This window comes from Narcine bancroftii, chromosome 9, assembly GCF_036971445.1.
Source record: "Narcine bancroftii isolate sNarBan1 chromosome 9, sNarBan1.hap1, whole genome shotgun sequence".
NCBI classification, from domain to species: domain Eukaryota; kingdom Metazoa; phylum Chordata; class Chondrichthyes; order Torpediniformes; family Narcinidae; genus Narcine; species Narcine bancroftii.
The window spans coordinates 18,903,695-18,929,395 of record NC_091477.1 but is presented as its reverse complement, the minus strand read 5'-3'; the positions used below and the strand labels follow the sequence as shown (position 1 = coordinate 18,929,395).

At 38.4% G+C, this 25,701-nt stretch overlaps 1 long non-coding RNA gene across 1 annotated transcript; it reads right to left on the bottom strand.

The window, feature by feature from the left end:
* Positions 1 to 294: 294 nt before the first annotated feature.
* On the bottom strand, positions 295 to 25,179 carry LOC138743247 (uncharacterized). Its single transcript, XR_011344754.1, has 4 exons — positions 24,021 to 25,179; positions 20,229 to 20,346; positions 16,703 to 16,777; positions 295 to 716 (listed from the first exon to the last, which is right to left on the bottom strand). It is a non-coding gene; the product is annotated as an uncharacterized lncRNA (long non-coding RNA).
* Positions 25,180 to 25,701: the final 522 nt, after the last annotated feature.

Genomic DNA, 25,701 nt, shown 5'->3' with positions numbered 1-25,701 from the left:
AATCATTTGCCTTACAGATTTTTTTTGTGGGGGGGGGAACTTCATCCAAGGTTGGAGTCATCATTCAGAAGCAAAGCGTCCAAGTCAATAAAATTAAGTCTTCCAGTTGTGAGGTCACTGAGAATTTTCACATCGCGACCTCTGGGAAAGGGAATTAGCAAATCAAATAGTTTCATTACAAAGACAATGATTTAAAGCAATATTTTTATTGAAAAAAGGTTTCAGAATGCTTAAAAAACACTGATTTCATGAGCTTATACATATGCACTTAAATTATTGCTGCAGCCAAACAAGTGCTTTAGTTAAGAAAAATCAAATACAATAGTCCATTTTAAATTATATACAGAAAATGTAATAAATATCATAAATAATCGATATTGTATGCACAGTTACAGTTAGTATAAGCAAAAAAAGTTCAGTAAATTGAAAAGTCCTGACAGTTCATGGAGTACTGGTATGGAATACATAGTACTGATAGCACAATGTTCAAGTGCCTGATAGCCATTGGATTAAAAAAAAACTTCTTGAAATGAGAGATGCTGTATCTTCTTCCCAAAGGTAGCAGTGATGGAAATCTGTGATGTTGGCTGTCTTCTGGACAGGCATCTCTTCACAGAGATGGCGACAATGGATGGGAGGTCACAGAGATGGACACTTCTTTCTGCATTCTAAATCAAGCTGGGATGCAACCAGTCCATATACTTCCCACAGTGCTCCTGTAGAAGTTTGAAAAAATATTTGATGGCAATTTTTTTCTCGGACTTCATATAAAGTAGAAATATGAATTCAATGATTGAACTGTTTATTTTCACATGTACTAAAAGGTTTAGTGAGAAGCTGCCATACAGGCAGCCTGCAAACAATTTGGCATATTCTGGAACCATTTTGAATCCACAAAACAGTTTACAGAGTATGACAACCAGATTAATTATGACAATGGCAGCAGTTAACTTTAAAATTTAAATATAAAATAACAGTGACTTCCCAATGGTAATTTGGCATAACTGTGCTAGTTCCATAGCTGTCCTGCCTCCAGCCTCATCTCAAGCTTTACCTGTGCAATCACTAAATTTGGGAGATTTCAGTATTTATTTGGGACAAAAAAATTGGGACTAGATTTTGCAACATCTTGTGCTGGAGGGATGATTTTATTTATTCTACAGTATACTGAATCCAGCTAGCACTCATTCAAGGCAATATGTTTCAGTACAGTGAAAATGCTTTTTAATTTTGTTCACAATAAAATGAAAATAAATGATAGCAATTGGTATCTTTTGAAGAACGATGATTATCATAATTAAAAGAAAGGTGTGCATTGTTTGACAACATGAACAAAATGTTCACAATGATGTTTTTGTACTAATGTAAATAAAGTTTCCATGTATGATTTGTAAAGGTTGAGCAGCATGTTCTCCCAGAATTGTCAATTGTCCCACAGTTAGACTCTGACATTTTACAGCTTATAAGGCTGATTACCTTTAATAAACCTCTGCTTCTTCACAGGGTCACCTTGCCTATTCAGGATGAGTTATGTTTTGAATCAAATGAATTATGTTGCCTCACTATTTAAAAAGCACTATACTCCTTTCCCCACCTATTGCCACCAATGCACTGCAGTGATGTCTGTACACCCTCCATTAACATAGCCTCTGATCTTCATTCCAAGACTCAAACCTGATGTGACGTGTTGCACTGTGGTAGTTTAAACCAGGGTAGGGATTTAGGAGATGTTAGAGAACAAAAAAGATACTGAGATATAGGAACATAATTCCATGAAAGTAGTGACGAATATCAATGGTGGTGAAGAAAACATTTAGCATATTTGCTAACATCATCAGGGTATTGAGTACAAATGTAGGGATGCAATGTTACAATTGTAAAAGGCATTGGTGAGACTGCACTTGGAGTATTGTGAGCAGTTTTGATCAACCAGCTGGAGGAAAGGTAGTAAGTTGGAAAGAGTGCCGAAAAGATTAATGAAAATGTTACTGGGACTGATAGGCTAGAAATATCAAGTCAACTTTATTGGTATCTGATTGCACAAGAAGAACCAGAAGAAAGAGTGTATTCCAGAAAAAAAAACATGTGGACCCACAACCAGATATAACACACATACAGAAAAACAATACATATGCAGGTTAAGTATTCATAAACACAAATAAATCAATCAATATTGCTTTGTACATATGAGAGTTTCGGATGGTTAGTGTGAACAGTTCCTTTGGTTGTTCAGTATTCTCATTGCCCTTGGGAAAAACCTGTTCCTCAGCCTAGTTGTGGTATCTCTTTCTTGATGGGAGTAGCTGAAAGATGCTGTGTGAGGTGGAAGGGATCTTCAATGATTTTGCCCACATCAGACAATGATCCCAGTACATCACATCGATGGTGGGGGGGGGGGGGGAGGGGAGGGTGAGGAAGAGACCAGAGATCCTCTCCACCAGTCTTATGGTCCTGTGGCTAGATGGACAGGAACTTTTCTCTCTGAAATATAGGACACTGATGAGGGGGGGGGGGTGAATCTTATGGAGTTTTAGAAAGTCATAAAGGGCATTGATAAGGTAAATGGTCAAAGGGAAATCTAAAACTAAAGGGCACAGATTTAAGATGAAAAGGGAAAGATTTAAAAGAGAATTGAAAGCATTACAGAGTGTGGTGACTATGTGGAATGAGCTACCAGAGTGAAAAGTATGACAAAGATAACATTAAAAAAATATTTAATCAGATATATGCAGAGGAAATACTTAGAGGGACAAGGGTTGAATGTGACTAGGTTGGCCAGAATGGAGAAATTTTAAAAAAAATTAATTCAGACATACAGCATGGTAACAGGCCCATTTGGTCCATGAGCCCATTCAACCCAATTATACCCTATTAACTTACAACCCCTGGTATATTTTGAATGGTGGGAGGAAACCGGAGGGCCCAGAGGAAATCCATGCAGACACAGGGAGAATGTACAAACTCCTTACAGTCTGCATGGGATTCGAACCCCTGGATCAGATTGCTGGTGTTAAGTAACCACTACACTAACTGTGCCACCATCAGTTAGGCCAATGGGCCTGTATCAGTGCTGTGGAAGACTATGACTATAATAAATTGCTATCCCACAACACTGCAATCCTACATATTTGATCCATGCCCCTTCAGTTACCTTATATTCCTTACCCTCCTTTTGAGCAAGCCTTCAGATAATCCCCATTTCATCTGATTTTCCAGTTTTAATGCATCCAAGCCACACTATACATTTTCACCAAGCACGTCCTCTGCCCAGACTCACCTTCCTCTGGACTGTTAATTCCCCAATTCTAATGCTAACATCTTTGGGCTTTGTGGTTCCCCTCCCCCCACCCCACAGCACAGTGCTTGCAGAACACTCAAGTTTCTAACCTCTCCAGGTCACAGCCAGAAAATTGAAGCTTACAACAGATGTCTAACAACTGAAACAATAGTTATAACCTTCTGTTGTGCTCACTTAAATCAAATATAACGATGCATTAAAACATTGTCAACATTGTCTAGTCAAATCATATCTGCAAAAACAACTTATTGTCCATAATTCAGATAATGTTTTATTCTATAATGTATTTTCTTTCCACCATTAGATTTCAAATTAGACAATTGAGTGAGGCTCTATAAGTTCCGGGGATGCAAAAGAGAACTTTAAAAAAAACTTTTCTCCTCTTTGAACTTGTAAGAGATTATGAACATGCTATGAACATAAATTTATATCCTATCACTTCTCAGCCTAGCAAATGAATATCAATATATTATGCAAGCACACTGTGCTATCATATAATATATAAAAAGAAGATGAATATCCTCACATTTAGAATGTATTCACTGAATAATGGGTATTTCATTTCATTCTTCTTGGAATATATGAAAATTTATGATAAACAGTTTCCTCAATATTAAATTCCATAGAAAAAAATAATACCCCTTGTTTAAAATCATGCATAACATTTCCTGTAAATCTTGATTCTTGTTGTATGTTGAAATATTGTCAGAAGGTACTTTTTTGTGATTTGATGGCTATTATAAATATAAAATGTCAAACTACGACTTGAAAAACTATGCCAGTAGTGAGTTTTTAAGAATACTGATTAAGACAGATTTCAACTCATTTAAAACACAGGTATCTCTGTTTATTTTCAAAAGAACGAGACACATAGGAATTTGTTACACTTTTGGTTAGAAAGTGCAGGTCCAATTGGACTTGATTAAAAAAGGAGACAAAATAGAATGGTATCTGGGTCATAGGCATATTTCAAATGAAATATTTAGCATTTTGAGATTAATTATCAGTGTACATGTTGTGTTTAGTGTAATTTTAATAGGGGTATTCCACCATTTGTTTCAAGTGAGTTACTGCAGGTATTTAATAAATCTGAATAGAAAATCTGGTTGTGTATATTGAATGCATCATACTTAAGAATGACATGTCTTGTTTCCATTACAACTGTGGTAATGTAACACCTGTCACTTTACCTAATTTCACACCACTAAATAGGGAGTTGTACAAGGGTGGGACCTGCACCTGTTTCCACCTGATATACTGCTCACCATGTGGCCTCCTTTACATTGGTGAAAATAAATGTCTTAATTATACAAAGCATCTATGCTCTGTGTGCAACTCCTCATCCTGCTCCCCCACTGACCTGGCCTCCTCCATTGCCACTAGAAAGTTCAAACATTCAAAATTCAGATTTTTGTCAGAGTTCATACATGACATGGCATACAACCTTGAGATTCTTTTTCCTGTGGGCCAGGCAGAATTTTCTACTTATTGGCAGTATGAAAAACTGTACTCAAGCAAAAGAGAGACATATAAACAAACTAACTGCAATACAGAAAAAAAAATATTCAATATAAAAAAAACATGCACAGTTACATTCCTTAAATGAGTCTCTGATTGAGTTTGTTGTTGAGGAGTCTGATGGTGGAGGAGTAACAGCTGTTCCTGAAGGTGATGCAAGTCCTATGGCACCTATACCCCTTTCCTGATGGCTGCAGTGAGAACAGAGGATGTCCTGGGTGGTGATTGCTGCTGTTCTCCTTTCAGATTTTGTCAATGGTGGGAAGAGTTTTGCCCATGATATGTTGGCTGGGCCCACTACATTCTGTAGATCTATCCACTTAGAGTTATTGGTGACTCCATACCATGTCATGATGCAGCTGGTCAGCACACTTTCCGCAATACATCTGTAGAAATTTGCCAAGGTTTTCGATGTCGTACCAAACCTCCGTAATCTCTTGAGGAAGTAGAGGTGCTGACATACTTTCTTCACAATGCCCTTAGTGTGTTGGGACCAGGAAAGATCCTCCAAAATAGTGACTCACCATCTCCACCTCTGATCCCCAATGATTACTGAATCATACACCATAAAGTCCACTGTTTTTGGTGACATTGAGTATGAGGTTGTCATTAGTATGCCATTCAGCCACGTTTTCAATATCCCACCACACACCACATCACCCCTTTTTTATGCAACCCACCACTGTGATAAAGCCAGTAAATTTGCAGATGGTGTGTTGTACCAAGCCAGGTAATCATAGGTGCAAAGCAAGTAGAGAAGAGAGCAAAGAACACAGCCCTGTGGTGCTCCAGTACTGATGGAGATGGTGGGGGAAATGTTCACAGAACAGTTAAGAATTAGACACTTTGGTACTGAATAAATGTGGCATTTTGGTCAAATTTAATGAAGAAACTCAGTTGCATTCCCTAAATGATATTTGGAACCAATAAGAGTTTTAAAACCAATGTGACAGATTTTTCCAATAAAAGTTAATTTTTAATTTATTTCCTTTTAAAACTGAACTAAAATGATGATGATTGGGTTTGACTTCAGATTCCATTTGTAAGATTAGGTCAGTAACATATCATTCCCATGAGTTGTATACTTTTGTACACTTATCCGGGCCTATGCAGCTTCAATCACATTCAAAGATTCTGACACCAATTAGTACAAAGCAGCCCAATTGAATGGCATCCAATTTATCACCCTTGCAATATGAATGAAATTCATGCTGGTTGGAGTTCTGGTTTCACCATGCATAAAACTTACGTAATTGGTGTTTCCAAGGTGGTCTACCATCCAAATATGGTACCATCCAAATATGGTATCATCCAAATATGGTAGACCACCTTAACCCTAACCCTAACCCTAAACCTGAGTCTGGTTAGCTGAGTGCTAAAAGGAAGAATCACTTAATGCCTCCAAATTCTTTCTCCAGAAAATTGCTGAAGTTCCTGAAAGTTTCTCGATATCAGCTTCTCAGGAGTACCGAGGAATAGGCAATAAAAGGCTGCACTTGTCAGAGGCACCTATTATGATACAATAAAGAATTAAACAAATTAAACTCTGAAGCTCAACAGAATATATGAAATCTATTATACAGGTCCACAGTATTAAGCATGCTCAAATGAGCACAGTAATAGATAATTCCTGAGCCTTATGGAATTATTACATCATGAAATGAATTCTGCTTTTAACAAAGAAGGGCTAAATTAGTTGTGGGTAGGAAAAGAAATCAAGCTTGCATTTCCCTGAACCTTGATTTTGGCTTTTCTCTTTACTTTTCTGTAATTGCTTCCAGACCTGTTTCCCCTCGCAGAATCTGTGATACTCCAATTCTGACCAATGGATTGACCAGAATCCCATTCCACCACCCCTCACATGTATACTTCATTTACCAAACTTTTAATTATTCAAACTAGGACATTCTTTCATCATCTTTCCTAATCCTATAACACTACATTTGCACTCAATATTTACATTAACTCAAAGTGGTATCAGTTTTTCATTTCTAAACACTCCATGAATAGCAAATTTGAGGCACGCCCCTCAATCTCCAGTGGTAGGAGCGTCTAAACGGTGCTCTTTCCCTGAGATCCTTTGCAGCAGATGCATTCCTTGGCATGTGATCCTTTAGCTTGGAATGTGCCTGTCTGCAACAGGCTGTAATATTGGGGAGAGCTCATTGCATTGGAAACTTAGCCAGTTATGGGGAGACTAGAGTGCATTTTTTCACCGAATTATCTCAATTTGCAACACTGCTCATAGATTCCAGAGTCCTGTGTTATGCAGCTGCTCAGGATGAATCTCACAGGGACACTTCATTCTTTCCAGACCTTCTTGGCAAACACTCACCCCAGAGTAAGATGCATAACAGTTTCAGATTCTTCCATAAGTGGACAGATACTCTCCATATCAAATATGATAACAATCTTATATATTTCATTTAAGTCACCTCTAACTTTTCTAAATTCTACCAGATACAATAGAACTGTAGAACCATAGAATGCTACAACACAGAACACAGGCTTTTCAGCCCTTCTAGTCTGTGCTGACCACTATTTCGCTAGTCCCATTGTCCTGCTCCCACTCCATAATCCTCCAGACCTTTTCCATCCATGCATCTATCCAATTTATTTTTAAAACTCAAAATAACACCCTCATAAATTGGGAAAGGTTTGTTAGAGTAGATTACATACAAACACTTTAAAACAGATCTTATTTGAAATACTGGAGCTCTGCCCAATGCTAGACATATCAGGGCCTCACAGTTTTTGCAAGTGCTTTGAAGAGTGCTCAGGGGAATTCACTAATGGATTGTTGTTTACAAAAGGCAACAGATGAAAGAACACGTCGGAGCTGCTTCTGTCTGGAAGAGAGTTTGCTGTTCTAAGAGGGTCATGTGGTTTTGCAAGCAGAGAGAGTCAAACAGGCTTTCTCTCAGAGAGAGAGAGAGAGACAGAGACAGAGACAGAGAGAGACAGAGACAGAGACACACACAGAGATCAGTTCTGCAGTGTTACAGCCAGCAACGGTAGCTGGGACTGGAACAGGTCATGCTGGCAAGCTTGTGGAGAGCCCATTTGGAAGATGGCCTGGTCAAAGCTCTTGTGGTTCATGTAAGAGGAGAGGACTGGCTGTCTAATATTTCACTTAGAATAAGAGAAACTCTGTGGTGAGTTGAAAGAAAGAGGTTATCATCTGGAGAACCCCGATGGGGCAAGTTTCTTCAGCCAGACACTGAAGTGGATGATGGAAGTAAATGTACAACAAATCTCTCTCTGAAAACTAACAAGAACCTTCCTGAGTGGTAACCATTTACCTTTTAAGCACCAATCATGACCCCTCATATTTATCTTCCCCAAACTGTGAAAAAAGCCTACTCACATCCACTCTGTCTATACATCTCATAATCTTGTAAACCCCTATCAAATCTCCCCTCATTCTTCTTCGCTCCTGTGGTGAATGTCTGCCAAGCTGCCTGTCTCCCCTCTGGCGAGCCTTGCTGTGCATTATCTCTACTGTTAAGGACACTCCCCTTGGGTATAACTGTGTATTCAGCTATTGTCTTTCATTATTGTACCATGAGTTTCTGCTCATAAAGGCCATGATTATTGTTTGACCAGATTGTCTTTGTCTACTTCATCAACTGCCACTTCAGCTCCAAGGAATAAAGTCCTAACTTGTTTAATCTTTCCTTGTAACTGATCCCCTGAAGACCCAGCAACATCCTAATAAATCTTCTCTGCACTCACTCAATCTTATTGCTATCCTTCCTATAGTTAGGTGACTAGGACTCCACAGAATATTCCAAATTTGTCCTCACCAATGTCTTAAACAACTTCAACATAACATCCCTACTCCTACACTCAATACTTTGATTTATAAAGGCCAAGATGCCAAAAGCTTTCTTTACAATCCTGTCCACCTGTGATACCATCTTCAGGGGAAAATGTATCTATATTACAGAAATTTTTGCTCCTCCATGCTCTTCAGTATCCTACTACTTACTCCAAAACCTGTGGAATTGAAGATTTGCCCTTCTAAAATGCATCACCTCACATGTCTGCATTAAATACCATCTGCCATTTTTTGGCCCATTTCTCAATTGCTCCATATCCTTTTTGCAAGCTTTGAAAATCTTCCTCTCTGTCCACAATGCCTCCTATTTTTGTGCCATCAGCAAATTTGCTGATCCAATTTACCACATTATCATCCAGATCATTAATATAGACAACAAACAGTAATGGTCCCAACACAGATCCTTGAGATAAATCACTAGTCATAGGCCTCCACTCTGAAAGCAACCATCCACTGTTTTCTCCCACACAGCCAATTTCGAATCCAGTTTACCATCTCTCCATCGTTTCCTCGTGTCTTAACCTTTTGAACTAACCTTCCATGTGGGACCTTGTAGACAACATCCACAGCTTTTCCTTCAACTACCTTCTTGAAAAATGCTACAAGATTTCTTAAACATAACCTACCAAGCACAAAGGCATACTAACTGTCCTTAATCAGTCCATGACTGTCCAAATACCTATATATCCTATCTCTCAGAACTCCTTCCAATAATTTATCTACTACTGAAGTCAGGCTCACTGGATTATTGTTGGAGCCTTTTTTAATCAATGTGACAACATGAGCTACCCTCCAATCCTCTGGCAGCTCACCCTTGGCTAAGGACATTCTGAATATAGCTGCCAGGACTCCTGCAATTTCTACACTAGTCTCCTTCAAGGTCCAAGGGAATATCATATCTGGCCTTCCACCTCCTTAATCTCCATATGTTGCATGACACTCATGTTTGTTTCCCTTCCTTCCTTATACACTATGCCAATTTCCTGAGTAAATACTGATGCAATAGAGAAACACAAAACCTGCAAATGCTGGAATTTCAAGTGAACAAAGAGAAACTAACGGAGGTCATGCAACATTCACGGGTAGAAATGATCAGTCAACATTTCAGGTTGGAACCCTTTATCAAGACTAAAGTAAAAGGGTATTTGAAAGGGGGTAGATTCTGGAGAGGGGCCAAGAGGAGATAGAGTATTGGACAAAAGATGAAAGAGCTGGAGAGATGGACATGTTAAATTATGTCTCATATGACAACCTGCCTATTCCAGGTATTGCAGGCCACATTTCTTTGTATATTTGATAACTTAAATAAGACAGACTGCATATTGAAATTTGTTGAGGCCTAATTCAGTGTTAATTAAAGGAGATCAACTGTACCTGGTCTGTTGCCATGGGGCCTAAAACATCAGATTTTCTACAGTTAAGTTTCCTAAACTTGTCCCAACATATTTATTTCCTCATGGTCCCACTAACTGTTTATTCTATAAGCATTGCAGATCTTGATGGATGGATCAGAATTTAAAAAAAACTACCAAAAAGGATGTTATTTTTTGTGATTGACTATGGTTTTTGGTCATTGTATGGATTTCCCAGCCTACCCACATGCCTAGTCATTTCATCTACTTTAGTTAGGTTCAGAATTACATCTGGATAAGGAATTTCATGAAATTTAATTATGATTTTTTTTAAAAACTGAGCTCGAGGGTACGGGAATATTGAAGGATGGAAATGAGATGAAGCAGGCTGGTCAAGTGTTAGAACTACAAGTAAGAGGGAAAGTCAAGTCATTGGATGTGAGAACACTGGAAGCAATGTCCTTCCATTTATACTTAAAAGTTGCTATCTCTTTTGAATGTCTTCTCAAAACTTATCCTTTCAATCTTTGGGCATTACTTTTTGATGCTGGTTATGTCCTTGTGATGTTTTAAACAATATGGTGCTTTCTAGGCTAATTTCAGGTTCAATTTCTGATTCCATTCTTAGTACATGCAGTTAGGAAAGGAAACATCAATTGTGCTGATTAATGCAAGTGAACCATGCTTTAAAGTGTCTGCATATGGGTGTGGACAGGATCCAGGCTTCCATTTGATGATCTCCATGTGGAAAGCCAGCTTTCAGTCTCTGTTTAAATTCACGCGTGAATAAAGACCATTTAGATAAGGCATTAAAAGCCTCTGAGTGCCTCTAGAATTGAAGCAATCATTCATGGGATTTTTCAAAATCTCTGGATGGAGTGGAAACTTCTCACATAAAATATGTCCCCTGCATTTACCATGGTCCGGATGAAAATGTGTTTATCTCCTCCTGAAAGCATTGGCTCCATGACAGAGTACAGTTGCCTAGCTGCCACTCTCCATATTGTTATCCAAAGGATCATTATTCATGCATTATCCCTGTTAGTTAAGTATTGATGGACTGCTTAACTAAAGTAGCTTTGTGACTGAGCCTAATTCTGTTCTGTACTCCTGTCAGGGATAACTGTAGTTAGAAACAGAAATACTAGGCAATATTTTCTTCCTAACCTAGGAGCACTGAAGTAATCAGAAGCATTAAAACCACCATTCCAGCTGAGATCAGTTAATTCAACACAGATGGTGGATCAAATCAATGGACATACATAAATTGATAGCAAGTAAGGACAGCTGGTAGAAAACATTTTAAAAAAAACCCTGCAATCATTGTTTATGCAGTTCAGCTACTTATTGGATAAATCTGCTGAGTGTCAGGCATGCTTAAAATATATTGAAAAAGATCATTTTTTTAAAAATTGCCTCCAATATGCAATACCTAATAACAAAAGGCCATTCATCTTGCAATCCTTACATCAATTCCATTGTATTACCCTGTAGTCCTGTAATTTATTCTTTCTCACATATTCCCATCAACTCCCTTTTGATTTTTTTTGTGTCAAAAGCCTACATTAAATTGTAATTTACAGTCGCCATGACCTACCAGCATGAACTTGCCGCACGGAAGGAAACGATGGCACTCAGTGGAAATCCATGTAGGCATGGCATACCACACGAAAGCATCTAAGGTCAAGATCAAAGCTGGGTTGCTGGAGCTATGAGGTAGCAGCACTGACTTTAATGTAACCCCCAATAAGAATAGTAAAAAAAAACAGTGGTGCTGATGGAGCTGCTCTAATGGCAGCACTAACATTGATGTGGATTCAGAAGAATTGGGAGCAGAGACAGAGCTCCGCTCCCAAGGGTCCTACCACCAATCTTAATGCCAATGGCTCTGTACAAGCTAAATGGTCCGTGAAAGAAGCCGATGGTATTTTTAAAAAAAATCTTGCAACCTTGGAGGTCTGTGCCAAAAGTGGCAGGGCCCATGCTAAGCATTGTACCATGAGGGGTCGCAGACTCTGGGGAAGCTGGGCACCAGAATCAACCCACTCTGTTAAGAAGCAGAAACATTGGAAATGACCCTGCAGAATAGTTACCATGGCAGATGTCCAGCGAAGGGCTCAGTGGCTTAAGAACCCACAGACGCTGTGGGCTGTTGGCAACGAGGTCAAAGGAAGCATACAGACTGTGGACTTATGGCAACTTGTGGTCAAAGGACCCAAATAGGCTGTGGGTTGCTGGAGACTGTCTTATGGGAATCAGGTATTGGCACTGTGTAGAGCACGTCGAAAGAACCAAAGACTTGTTGATCCAAAGCAAGGCTTTTATTAACTAAAAGACTGGAGCATTTCACATGTAGGTCGACCAGTCCAGAATGACCTGGTCTGGCTAGGAGCAATCCTTTAAGACCTGCCAGTAGGTGTGGCTACACTCTCAGCCAATCACAGTCATCCTACACTACAATCTGCACATACACACATTGGTGATAGAATCTGTACTATCACACACTGGTATTCAAGAAGGAGCTGAGGACAAAAAAGCCTTCTGAGGGGCCTCAGGTACTGAAGGCTTCTTGATTGTACTGGAGGTTTGCACCTGGAGCTCAGGCTGCTGAGGGTTTGAACTGGGGTCTGTGCAGATGCAGAGGCTGGGGGAATGCTGGAGGTGAATTCATGGACACTGAGTGATTCTGAAGGTGCTCTTTTTTATTTTTCTTTCCTCTATTGTTAGAAGCGCAGGAGAATGATCATGGCGACTTTGCCAATATTTGAAGTATGTTATGTATATTACATTTTTCAATGTATTATTATGTGACAATGAAAGGAATCTTTGAACGTGCATTAAGGCATTACATGCTTGCTGTCAAGATTCTCTCATCATTTGACTTGTATCTAAGTAACAAAACGATGAATTTTAGTGCTAGTTAAAATGTCATATGCAGCTTTTAGATGTCTTTAGCCTTTAGTATGATTAACAGCTCTTTCATTGCCACTTTGAATTCAAGGCAATTGCCTATGCTTGGTTTCATTCTTCCCTCTCTGATCATACATAATAATTTCATCCCATTTCACTTCTGCCGTCACCCTGTGAAAACTACAAAGTATTATCCAAAGAAATATCTGGGCAATAGTCAATGAGAATTGGAGGAGCAAATCTCTAGAGAGCTAGCAGACACATATTGACTGGGACTCCCTTACTGTAAAAGGGTTGGATGGCTTGGAGTTTGTCAAATGTGTTCATGAAAATTTTCTCAATCAATACAGAGAGGTACCAACTAGAAAGAGTGCAATACTGAATCTCCTATTAGGGAACAAGACAGGATAGGTGACAGTAGGGGAACATTTTTTTTTGTCCAGTGATCATAATGTCATTAGTTTCAGGTTAATTATGGAGAAGGATAATCTCAGGTTGAGATTTAAAGTTGGAAAAATGCCAATTTGGAGGAAATGACAAAGGATCTTGTATGCTTGGAAAGGGATAAGTTGTTTTTGGGCAAGGATGTGTGAGGTAAGTGGAGGAACTTCAAAGGTGACATTTTGAGAGTATGGAGTTTGTATGTTCCTGTCAGGATTAAAGGAAAGGTTAGCAGGCATAAGGAACCTTAGTTTTGGAGGGATATTGGGGATCTAGTTCAGAAGAAAAGAGAGGTGTAGAGCAGGTATAGGCTACATGGAGCAAATGAAGTATATAAAATGCAAAAACCCCACAAATGAAGACAGGAAGGCTAAAAGAAGACATGAAGTTGCTTTGGCAGACAATGTGAGGGAAAATCTTGAAGGTTTCTGCAGGATTATTATGAGAAAAAGGATAAAATTGGTCCCCATGAAGATCAGAGTGGTCAGTTTTGTATGGAGCCAAAAGAAATTGGGGAGATCTTAAATGTTTTTTTTCTTCATCAGTATTCACTCAGAAAACAGGCACAGAGTCATGAGAAGTAAGGAAAACAAGCAGTGAGGTCTCTGCTCCCAATTCTTCTTGGTCAACACCAATGTTAGTGCTGCCATTACAGCAGCTCCATCATCATCACCATTTTCTTTTACTATTCCTATTGGGGGTTACATTAAAGTCTTAAAGCAAATAAGGGTGGGTAAATCCCCAGGGTCTGACAAGATATTCCCTCAAACCTTGAGGGAAGCTAGTGTAGAAATTACAGGGACTCTGACAAAAATATTTAAAATGTCCATATCATTGGGTGTGGTGCCAGTGGATTGGAGGTTAGCTCATATTGTTCTGTTGTTTAAAATAGGCTCTAAAAGTAATCCTGGAAATTATAGGCCAGTGAGCCTGATGTCAGTAGTAGGTAAATTATTGGAAGGTGTTCTGAAAGATCGGGTATACAATTATTTGGATAGCCAGGAATTGATTAGGGATCACCAACATGGCTTTGTGAATGGTGGGTTATGTTTACCAATCTTATGGAGTTTTTGAGGAGGTTACCAGGAAATATGATGAAGGAAAAGCTGTGGATGTTGACTACATGGACTTTAGTAAGGCCTTTGACAAGGTCCCACATGGAAGGTTTTCCAGGAAGGTTCAAACACTAAATATTCAGAGTGAGGTAGTGAACTGGATTTGACAATGGCTGAACGGAAAAGCCAGAGAGTAGTGAAGATGATTGCTTCGTAGACTGGAAGCCGGTCCTGAGACCATTGTTGTTTGTTATGTATATCAATGATCTGGATGGTAAATTGGATTAGCAAGTTGGCAGATGACAATAAATTTGAAGGTGTTGTGGGCAGCAAAGAAGATTTTCAAAGCTTGCAGACAGATCTGGATCAACTGGAAAAATGGGCTGAGAAATGGCAGATGGAATTTAATGCAGACAATTGTGAGATGTTGCATTTTGGAAGGACAAACCAAGAAAGGACATACATGGAAAATGGAAGGTCACTGAGGAGTGCAGTAGAACAGAGGAATCAGGGAATATAGATACATAATTCCCTGAAAGTGGCTTCACAGGTGGATAGAGTTGTATCGAGATCTTTTGGCATATTGGCCTTCATCAATCAAAGTACTGAGTAAAGGAGCTGGGCTGTTATGGTAAAGTTGGAATATTGTGTGCAGTTTTAATCATCTAACAACAGGAAAGATATCAATAAAATAGAAAGAGTGCATAGAAGATTTACTAGGATGTTTCCCAAATTTCATGAACTGAGTTATAGGGAAAGGTTAGGACTTTATTTCCTGGAGCATAAAAGAATGAGGGGAGATTTGAAAGAAGTATTTAAAATTATCAGGGGATAGACAGAGTAAATGTAGATAAGCTTTTTTCCACTGAAGGTGGGTGAGATACAAACATGGGTTAAGAGAGAAAGATGAAATGTTGAGGGGGAAGATTAGGAACTTCTTCACACAGAGAATGGTGGGAGTGTAGAATGAGCTGCCAGCTGAAGTGGTGAATATGGCCTCAGTTTTAACATTTAAGAAGAATTTGGCCAGGTACATTGATGGGAGAGGTATGAAGGGCTATGGACTGGGTTCAAGTCAACGGAACTAGGCAACAAAAAAATGGTATGGCACAGACTAGATGTTTCCCCTAATATTCACCCTAAATATTTCCCCTTTCTCTCTTAACCTATGCCCTCTGGTTTGTATCTCACTTACTCCAGGGAATAAAGTCATAACCTTGCCCTGTAAGAGGAATGTTCTATGGTTCTATTGTTCCTCATGCTTTCTTTCTCTTCTTCACATTGTCCTCATGGGGATATGTGAGAACATGTAACATTGAGACTGTAAAAACATTGAAATGATGGAGGAACTCAGCAGATCATGCAGTATCCATAGCAGATAAACCAATGTTTCAGGCTTGAGCCCTTCTCCAAAGCATAAAGAAAAAACAGGGAGGTACCCGAATAAAAATTCTGAGGGAGGAGAAGGAAAGGTCAGGGAGGAGTACAGGCCAACAGCCAAAGAGCCATAATTGTAACTGAATGGGAAGACAGCAGAGGGAAGATGAGAATTGATCTGGAGGAATAGTGACAGAGGGAAAGTTGTGTCTTGAGCTCTCTTGATAGTCTTTGTATGGAGCATTAAACCAAAATTTATGTAGGTAAAGATGATGTAGTATGATCAATAACCACAAGCAGACTCGAATCGAGTGATTAAACCGATTCTGAAACGTCAGGCACATCTCTACATGTTGCTGCTTCGGATCCAATGCTGGTATGGAAGGAGGAGACTACAGCTATCTGCCTTTATTGGGAATCTTTTGGGGAGGAGTTACAGGGTCAGAGGCAGGTCAGCCTGTGCATTCTAGTGAGGTCACACCTGCCCTACCGTGTTCCACCACAGATGGAAACTTTTGTTGGATGAGGATTGATATGATTAGGTGTGCGCTGACACCAGAAAAATGTCAAGATCACTAAAGAGAATCACCATTGAAGTGTCTGGTTCAATTTTCTGATTGGTATGATTCCACACGTGCAGTGAATATTAACTGTAAGAGTCCATTTAAGAACTGATGACACTACTTAGTATGATTGTGAAGTATTGTTGCAGTAGGCACAGCTCTTTAGTTGAGAGTTAAAGCCTTCCATGTTCTCTACTTATAGGGCTTCCACACACACACTCACCTTATCATGATCATATTTTCTCCTATTGTTCAACATGGTTGGTAACAAGGAAAGAATTTTAAATCAAACATCCTTTTGTGGAAGTTGAGCAATGGTATCCACAGTAGCTTCACATGGTACTCACAGGTCAGTGAAGTCTTCTCTGTATCTTTCAGGTGCTCAATTAAGGCAATCAAAATACGGCCTCCCCTGCAATTCCCTGAGTGCACACAAAGTTGTGAGTTAATGAGCTGTTGGCAGCTCCCAAAATCAGCAAATATGTAAAATAAATAAAATTGCTTACATATTGAACTGGACTTCAGTCTTTGAGGTCAAACATTCATTTGAGTCTTTTTGAAATGAAGCAGTTTGTTTTCCTTTATCTCATTAACAGACTTATGATTAGTAAATATGGAGCTTGTCTCATGACTTGAGGGAGATGAAAACAAAGCTTTCTTTTGTACTTTTCTACTTTTATGGCTTCAGAGTAGCCAGTTGCTTTCCCATCTATGGAAGCAAGTAAGTTTGTAAGATTTCAAAAGCATTTCATCTCAATACAGAATTGAGAATGCACTAATTTGGAAATGATTACAAGCTGACTTCACCAGAAAGACTCATTGTCATAGTAACCTGCTGTCATGGTAATAACAATATTACAGCAATATCCTTCTCAGACAGAAATAATTGAACTGATCATCCTTTCATTCAGCTATCTCATAAATTCAGCATTGTAAAGTATTTCCTGTTCTGGCACTCTGACAAAACCACAAGCGATAAAAGAGGTGTGTGATGGAAAAGGTGAGCAAAATAATACAAGATTACCATAACAACATTAAAACAGTGACAAACAACTGAAGCTGGCTCTGCAAACATGAATTTCAATTGTCAATAAAACCAAACATTACAGTGTGCTGACAGATACTGAATTGAACTTGCAATCTACTTGGGATAAAGCTGAACTTCTGATATGCATCTATATCAATAATATATAGAAAATAAAACAATGTCTAAGATAGGTAATACAGTTTGTAATAGTGTGTGTAAATTACAGATTCAATGTAGTGTATCAATGTGAATATTATGGAATTTTAAGAGGATCCAATCCATTTGAGAATATGCGCACAAATTATTTCAGTAAAAAGTAGCAAAGCAATAAATGTTATACATTTATTTTTGAAACTTTCTTTAATAGAAGCTTTCTTAAAGGGAATAACATAAATTCTACTGCATTTCCTTGCATTAGTTTTTGGTTGTTAGTTTAGTTAGTTTAAATATTAATTCCCAAGATCAGTTCTACATTCATGTTTATTGGAGAGCTAAAAGTATATTGCTATCTGCTGGGACATGGCTGGTGGACAAAGGAGTGAAGAAAGATTTCATCATCAAAATTTGGAGCATAATTATTGGGGATGGTGCTAAAGGCTTAGGGGGCAGATCAGGAGTGAATTCAGTGACTGGATCCAAAAAATACAAAAAACGTTTGCAATTATATAATTTGTATTATAACTTCAGTAAATATGCATAGCCATAAATTAATTGTTTTGCTATTTTTGAATAATATGTTTTATAAAGGTGTAATTTTCGGAGTCTGCTTTGTTCTTAGGGTGTACAGCAATGGTGTTTCTTCTGGTTGTATTTGTACAGCAAAACGATAATAAACGAACTTGAAATGGGAATTCGGGTAGGACAGGTCAGAGTACAAATCCTAGCTAGTGAGCAAGGACTTCAGTTATATTACAGTTGGTTTTCCTGAAAATAAATCTGGGCTTCAACACAGATTAATAAATTTTCACCATCTTCTCTCAGCTGGCACCAACACTATTTTTTTTTCTTATTGTACATTCAAAAAAAGTGGGCTTAACAAGCTGAGCCAGCGTTTAATTGTCTATGAGAAAGCAAAGTATTATTCTGGTACTATGTAAAGATTGATTAGCTGGATTGCACATAGTATATCTTTGTGACTGTACCTTGGTAACAATAAACCTGAACTTGGTGGTGAGCTGCCTTCTTGAACTGCTGCTTGGTAGGTACATCCACAAAATTGTTATGGAGTGAATTCCAGCATTTTGATCCAGTAGAATGGCGATTTAGTTACAAGTTATGATGGTGCGGAGCTTGGAGGGCAACTTCTGAGTTGTGGGGTTCCAATGCTTTTGCTGTCCTTGTTCTTCCAACCAATAAAGTTCATGGGTTTGGAAGGTGTTATCTTAGTGAGTTGCTGAAGTGCATCTTGCAGATGATACAAACTGTTACAGCTGTTCAGTCATGGAGTGAGAGAATGGATCTGGGATGCCTATTAAGTGAGCTGCTATGGCCTATTAAGCTTCTTGAGTGTTGTTGATGTTACACTCACCCAATGATTTCTATGTCATTATCTCTCTTGATTTGCATCTAATTATTCCCACTGATGAACGATTATTCAACTGAAATATTAACTTTTTCGCTCTCCACAGCTGCTGTGTGACCTGCTCAATATTTCTATTGTTTTCAATTTAATTTTATGAATAATAAATTAATTTGAAATATAAATTGAGATACATTACAAATAATTGAGAAAATTGTGCATAGCTAGGTCAATCATAAAACTTGGAAAAAAAATTTAGGTGTACTTTTCCCTTGGTGATATTTGAAAGTTACATCACTTTTCACCCAAAAATTACAATTAGAAATTGGAACAATATATTATAGAACAATTTGCAGACTTATAAATCCCACTGGTTTTGAATGTGAATATTGAATCAAGCTGTTTTTTTTTGTATCTGTGCTCACCATCTCTGTCATAACTATCAGAAGTACATAATAAGGGTAGGACCATGGCTCCAGGCAACCAAGAAATTAGATAGAAGTCATTTCTAATATTCCAACTACGTAATTAAGATATCACTGATGTGCAGAAACATTGCCAGACCACACACATGGTGTAATAATGAAGAACATCTGGTTCAGTAACATTGCATTAAACAGATATATGCCTCTGCACGTACATAAGTATTCAGAATGCCCATCCTTTCCTTTTTGATGTAGTGGAATAAATTATGAGTTAATTTTTCCAGTATTACATTCAACTTCATTTTAAGGTATCGAGAGATTGGTTTTAATCATTCCAGTCTTCAAATTACACAGGGATGCTGCAGATAAATACTACTTACATTGGTCATTTAACTTTTAGATAAGTTACCCATTTGTAAGGACTCCAAAGACATAATAGCCAGAGCAGGAGTAGGCCATCTGGCCCAGAGAGGCTGCTCCACCTTCTAATAAGATCATGGCTGATCTAGCCACAGAATCAGCACTTATTCGCTGATTCCCCATAACCCTTAATTATGCTATGATTCAAAAATCAATCTGTCTTAAATACATTTAATGAGCCAGCCTCAAATTCTTAATTGAACAAGAAATTTCTCTCTGGGAAAAGCAACTCCTTCTCTATTTTAAATCGACTCCCCCAAAACTTGAGGCTCTGTCAAGATTTGGGGGAGTCTCAACTGCCAGCGGAAGCAACCATCCTTCTTCTATCTTAATTTTTGTTTCATAATTTTATATGTTTCTATCAAATCCCCGCTGATCCTTCTAAAGTCAGAGGATTTTAATGATCTGACAGAGAGGAAGGGGTCAGTAAAACTTGTAAACAATGGTTGCTACGAAACATTGAGCTGCTTTTTATTGCTCACCAAGTTTTTGTCTTTAAGTCTTTAAGGTGCATGCCAAACCAGCTCTAGGGAAGCAGCGATTCAACTGTTAATTCAGACATCGAAGTTTCTTCAAGTGATGTATATAGCTCCTCTTGATCTTGAAAAATAAATATTGAATTTATTAGTGTTTTCCTGGTGCTATTTTGGGATGGCCAGCTGTACAGCATACTCAATGTGACTGTGTCCATTTTGTGGGCCAAAGATTTTTAACATAAATGTATAAACTTCAAATTAAAGACACGGAAATTAGTAAATCAAACACCTTGCATCACGCATTTAACCCACTGTGTTTCAACATTCATAGCTCCTAGATTTTAGAATAATTCTTTTTTTATTTTACTAGGTGAAGTCAGGCGTTTTGATTGTACATGTGTCTGACCTAATGTAAACAATGTTTTGTTCTAATAAGATAATGAAGAAGAGGTGAGACATTCAACTTCCAATTCTCATAATATGTGTAAAAGTTGTCCTGATTGCACAGGGTTGAAGTCACTGCTGTGACTCATTGACTGGGTCTGTGCCTGATTTAACATATGCGATTAGCTCATATGTTTTTACAATTGGTTATTGTGATGTTGTGAATGCAGAGCACTTTAATAGAATAGAATTTTGAGAATGTTGGAGAGCAGCTGTACATTTTAATGAAATAGATACAATCATTATTGAATAGGGCCTCTGACATCACAGAAAAGTCACATCTGATGGGGAAGGTATTCAAAGGAATTAAGGTGTACCTGCTGATCTGTGACAGTATTTGGTGTATGTCTCGTTCAAGCAAAGGAGGCTGACTTTATTCTATTAGCCGTGACTTACCTCATTAACCAAGGAAATTATCTGATCTGTTGTGTAAAAGCTCATGCGGTAAGGTTTTTGAAGGCAGTGATTCATGGTGAAGAGAAAACTTGGGTTGTTAAGACCCAAAGTTGTTGCACAAGCCCAGTGAAGTACTTTCATTCCAGAAAATGACAAAACTAGCTTGCTAAGTACATTTTGTACCCTGGTAGTTTGATTTGATGGAAAAGGGGCACAAAAACTTTACAATTAGACCTGGGTTTAATATTGTGTTGACCTAAATGGGATCTGAACTGCATATTTTTAAAAGTTTTCAATAATTTTGCTCAAGTGTTCTTTGCAGCTCTAATTGTAAATTGTATTGGGATCAAGCCTGCCTTCCTGTCCAATCAAGTATTTACCAGTAGCCAGAAATTTTAAATTTTCCCTAAACATCTGTGGCCAGAGCAAATTCAGACAATTATTTCCATTTGCAACATATGTAAAAATGCATTGAAACATTGTTGCTCTTTAATTTTAATTTAAATGCCTGCTTTGAAAAGAAACCGGCAATTTCTCCACATTCAGTCAGATGACCTTTTCACACCACCAATTACATGTAAGTTAACCCTCCAAATTTGAGGGTCAAATCATGGGAATCACGTGGTGTGAAAAGAAATAACCAGGCAGGGTGAGTCAATTTCAACCAGGGAGAAGAGTTGAGAACCCAGCCAAGTTAACTTACCAATTGCCTTCTGGCGGTGTGAAATGACAACCAGTCCTTCCAAGTATGATTAGTGACGTTAATGCCTGCATGCTTGTGTCAGTCCGGCAGGTAAATTTCATACCATGGCCAACCACGGTAAGACAGTCTCATGGCACGCTTTCAGAATCTCCTGCCCCACTGCCTGACAGCCCCCAGCTTCACTGCCTGAGCCCCATTGACTGCCCCATTCTGACAGTCCCCTGCCCTGCTGCCTGAGCCCTGCTCTGACAGCCCCAAGCCCCACTGCCTAAGCCATGCTCTGACAGCCCGTGTTCTGACAGCCCCCTGCTGTCGCATTAGCCAGGGGAGCAGTGTGAGGGAGAGGGGCGGGGGGAATGGGCCCGGCATGAGGAGAGTGTGAGGGGAGCAGGGCAGGGGAAGCGGGTGGTATGAGGGAGTGGTTGGCATGTGGACATAAAAAGTAGTTTTTGTTAATTGTACAGATGTCATTAACATTTTAACAGTAAGCATTTGACAAATAAATCTGATTATGATTTTGTGTTTAAGAAGATCATACCTATAATATCTAAAGCTCTGAGATCTGTGAAATGTCACTGTGCAGTTATCTGGCCGTCAGAGCTCTGAACGTAATATGTCATTTGCGACGTCACTGCTGAAGGTCCCCCCCCCCCTTAAAATCCTGAGTAGCAGAATTCCCTGCAAATAATAGAGCGCTTGCCTTACAATTTTTCCCATTCCCTAGGTGGGTCAGCAGTGGGGAAAAGGCTAGTGATTTAGAATGTTCCTGAACTAATGTCAGATTGGATGAGAGGAACTGCATAAACATTGAATTTGTTCAAAATTTCTGAAATTGTATTAAAGGAGATGTCCAGATATTTGACTTTAGTTTGGAACTGACAGAATAGAAGACTCCCTCCTGATGCAAAAGCTGGTATGTTACTCCATTGACTTTTCAAACATTCAAGTCTCTGAATGAATCATTGAATTCTCAGGATTTTACTGCTCAATTAAAGTGAATATTATTTTTGCAGAGATTGTTCTTCATAGTATTAGGAGCTGTCAGAAGCAATCTATCCCAGCATTGCAGCATTTCCCTAAATGGCAGTTAGTTTTTCTGCAGAATTTACAAATCACAAACCAAAATATTGAGGTACAGAATAAAAATGAACTTTTTACAGAATTTATGTGAAGAAAAATAAAACAAAATAAACCTGAGTTGCTAAATAAACAACACATTTTATCAATTTTCGTCAAAGTGTTACAGGAAATCACAATGAGAACATTTCTCTAGGAACTCAACTCAACTCCATAACGTGGTATGTGGTATGTTACTGAAGACAAATGTTTAATCACATTGGAGAAAGCAATTATTGGAGCAAGTAATATTTATTTAATATGAAACAGTTGCAGTCGGATTCAGTCCTACAAAAGTAGTGACTCCAATTTTCTAATAAATTTTATCCAATTCTATTTCTGTAGCTTGCAAATCTGAAGTAATTTTATACATAACCAGGAATATTGAGGCTATTTAGTTGCAGCTGATCTGCTCTGATTTGGAATAGTTTTAGATTCTGAGAAGTGGCTATGAGATGGAAATAAAAAAACTTAAAAATAAATCAAACCTGAGCTCAAGCTATTGCAATCATTGCTGACTTCCAGTTATTAAAAAGTTGGGATAGCAACAAATTTGCACTCATTAGGTGCATTGGTCAGTTTAAGCTTATTAAAAGAAAGATTATCTTCATTCTTGCAGGCTTGTTAAAACAAATTATGCCTTGCAGGTAAAATTATGAGCAAAATACATTGGTGCATCACGGTGGTTTTCAAACTGCCCCCCCTAAACTCACATTCCACTTTAAGCAATCCCTACACCATAAGTGCTCTGTGATTAGTCAGGGATTGCTTACTAGTGGGAAGGGAAGGTTGAGAACCACTGCTCTAGACTCAATTGTTACTGAAATATTTTGCTTGAGAAAAATTGTTATTGGCCCATTTCCTTTGGAGTTATGAAACCATGATCTTAACGAGTCAATTAGGTATGATTAAAACAGTGGTTTTCAAACTTTTTCTTTCCACCACATACCACTTTAAGTAATCCCTGACTAATCACAGAGTACCTATGACACAGAGATTATTTAAGGTGGAAAATGAGTTTATGGGGGCAGTTTGAAAACCACTATGGGAGGAGTGGTTGGAGGGGGAGGGGGGAGAAAGCAGTGGAGATGAGTTCTTATCACGAGCTATGATGTTCCCCAAAATGAGCTCTCACCTACCCCTGTGATCGCTTCCTCCTTCCCTCTGCCTGAATCATTTTCAGATTCCATGCCTTCTTCTTTACCATGGACTTTACTAATCAACAGTGACTCCATGTGTTAGTTTGAACTATCTGTCAGTGGGGAAAGCTACAAAAGAAAAGAAAAACACTTCCTAGAAGATGTCTGGAGAAAGTGTGCTTCTGAATTTCTTGCCTAGTGCTCTTTGCTTCCATCCTGAATTCAGCTTCCTATAAATATCAGCTCTAATGTTTTGGAAAAAAGCTGCTGAAAAATATGGTGACCATAAAAGTGAGAACAGAGGGAGAGAGCTAATTTTATCTATCTTAATCCATTCATTGTAAAGTCTTGTAGTAAGACTTCAATTTAATCACTGTTTCCAAATACCGCTATTTATGTCACACAGTATGCTCTTTGTTAGAGTTTCTACAGAAATCCCATTCAATTTTAACTGGTGTCTGTTCAAAACAATTTTTAAACTACATTAAGCTACAAGTCATGCATTTCAGCATTTCCCTTTTGGTTCCTATAATAAGTCATGCACTTCAAAAGGTACTTTAAATAATATGCACTAGGATCAACCATATATGCTTGGGCTCCTTTAACAATATTCTACTGTGCATAAATACCCAAGTTATGGACTTTTCAAGGAAAATCTATGTAAAGTCCTTTCTTCCATTCGATCAAATACAGAAGAGCTGATGGAGAAACTTGTGGGTCAGAAATTGCAGTTTGCAAAGTGGATTTGCAGTTAAGATAGCCCAGATGAATGCGGGGTGGGTAGGAACAAAATTAGCCAATGCGAGTGAGTGCATCAGGAATATGACTGATCTGGAATTTGACATTTGCGGTTGAAAGGAGAATGGTGGAAGTTAATGGACTATAATGTGGGGCTATGTAACAGACTCTTTCAACCTATAGCTGTTATTCTACATTGCAGGTCATATTCATGTACAAATTCTTGATCATTCAATAATGACTTTGAGATATTTCATTTTATCATTTCAAGTCAAGGGAAGGAAGATTTAAATCCCATTGTTGAACAACTAAAGCCATTTTTGTCTGAAGAAGTTGCTATCTCCAGAAGAAAAACCATATTATTGAGAGGCCAGTTCATAAGCTGGTCATTTGAATATCTTTCACATGATTGATAATGGCCCTGATGTGCTTCAAGAGCAGGACCAGCACTGGGGAGGTAAGTCAGATGGGCTGTGTTGCCCTGATGCAGACTTCCTAGGGAAAGCGTGTTGTTGTTGGCCATACATAAAAGTGACCGGACAGAGTGGAGTACTTCTTGACATTGGGAGACAGGAAGTGAAAGCAACAAATTAACATCTGATTAATTTTGGGAAATACTCAAGAGTTAAACAAACATTCTTTATTAAAAAAAATCCTACTGCTGTTTATAGCCAAAAGTGCCTGAAAATCCGTACAAAACAAACAAAATCAGGATATTGAGAAATATTTGCTGTCTTTCTTCCTCATGTCCCCCTTTATCTCAGAGAAATGACTAAAAATTAGACACAAGGTATTTTTGCACATAATCTGCAGCTAATTTTAGAGGAGACAATTGGGGATTTTATTAATTTTGAAAAGCTGAGTCAGAATGATTGATGGTTAAAAATCTCTCAAAGTATTTCAATCAAATAATGAAAAGTCAAATTTCGGTTCTTAGTGGTTC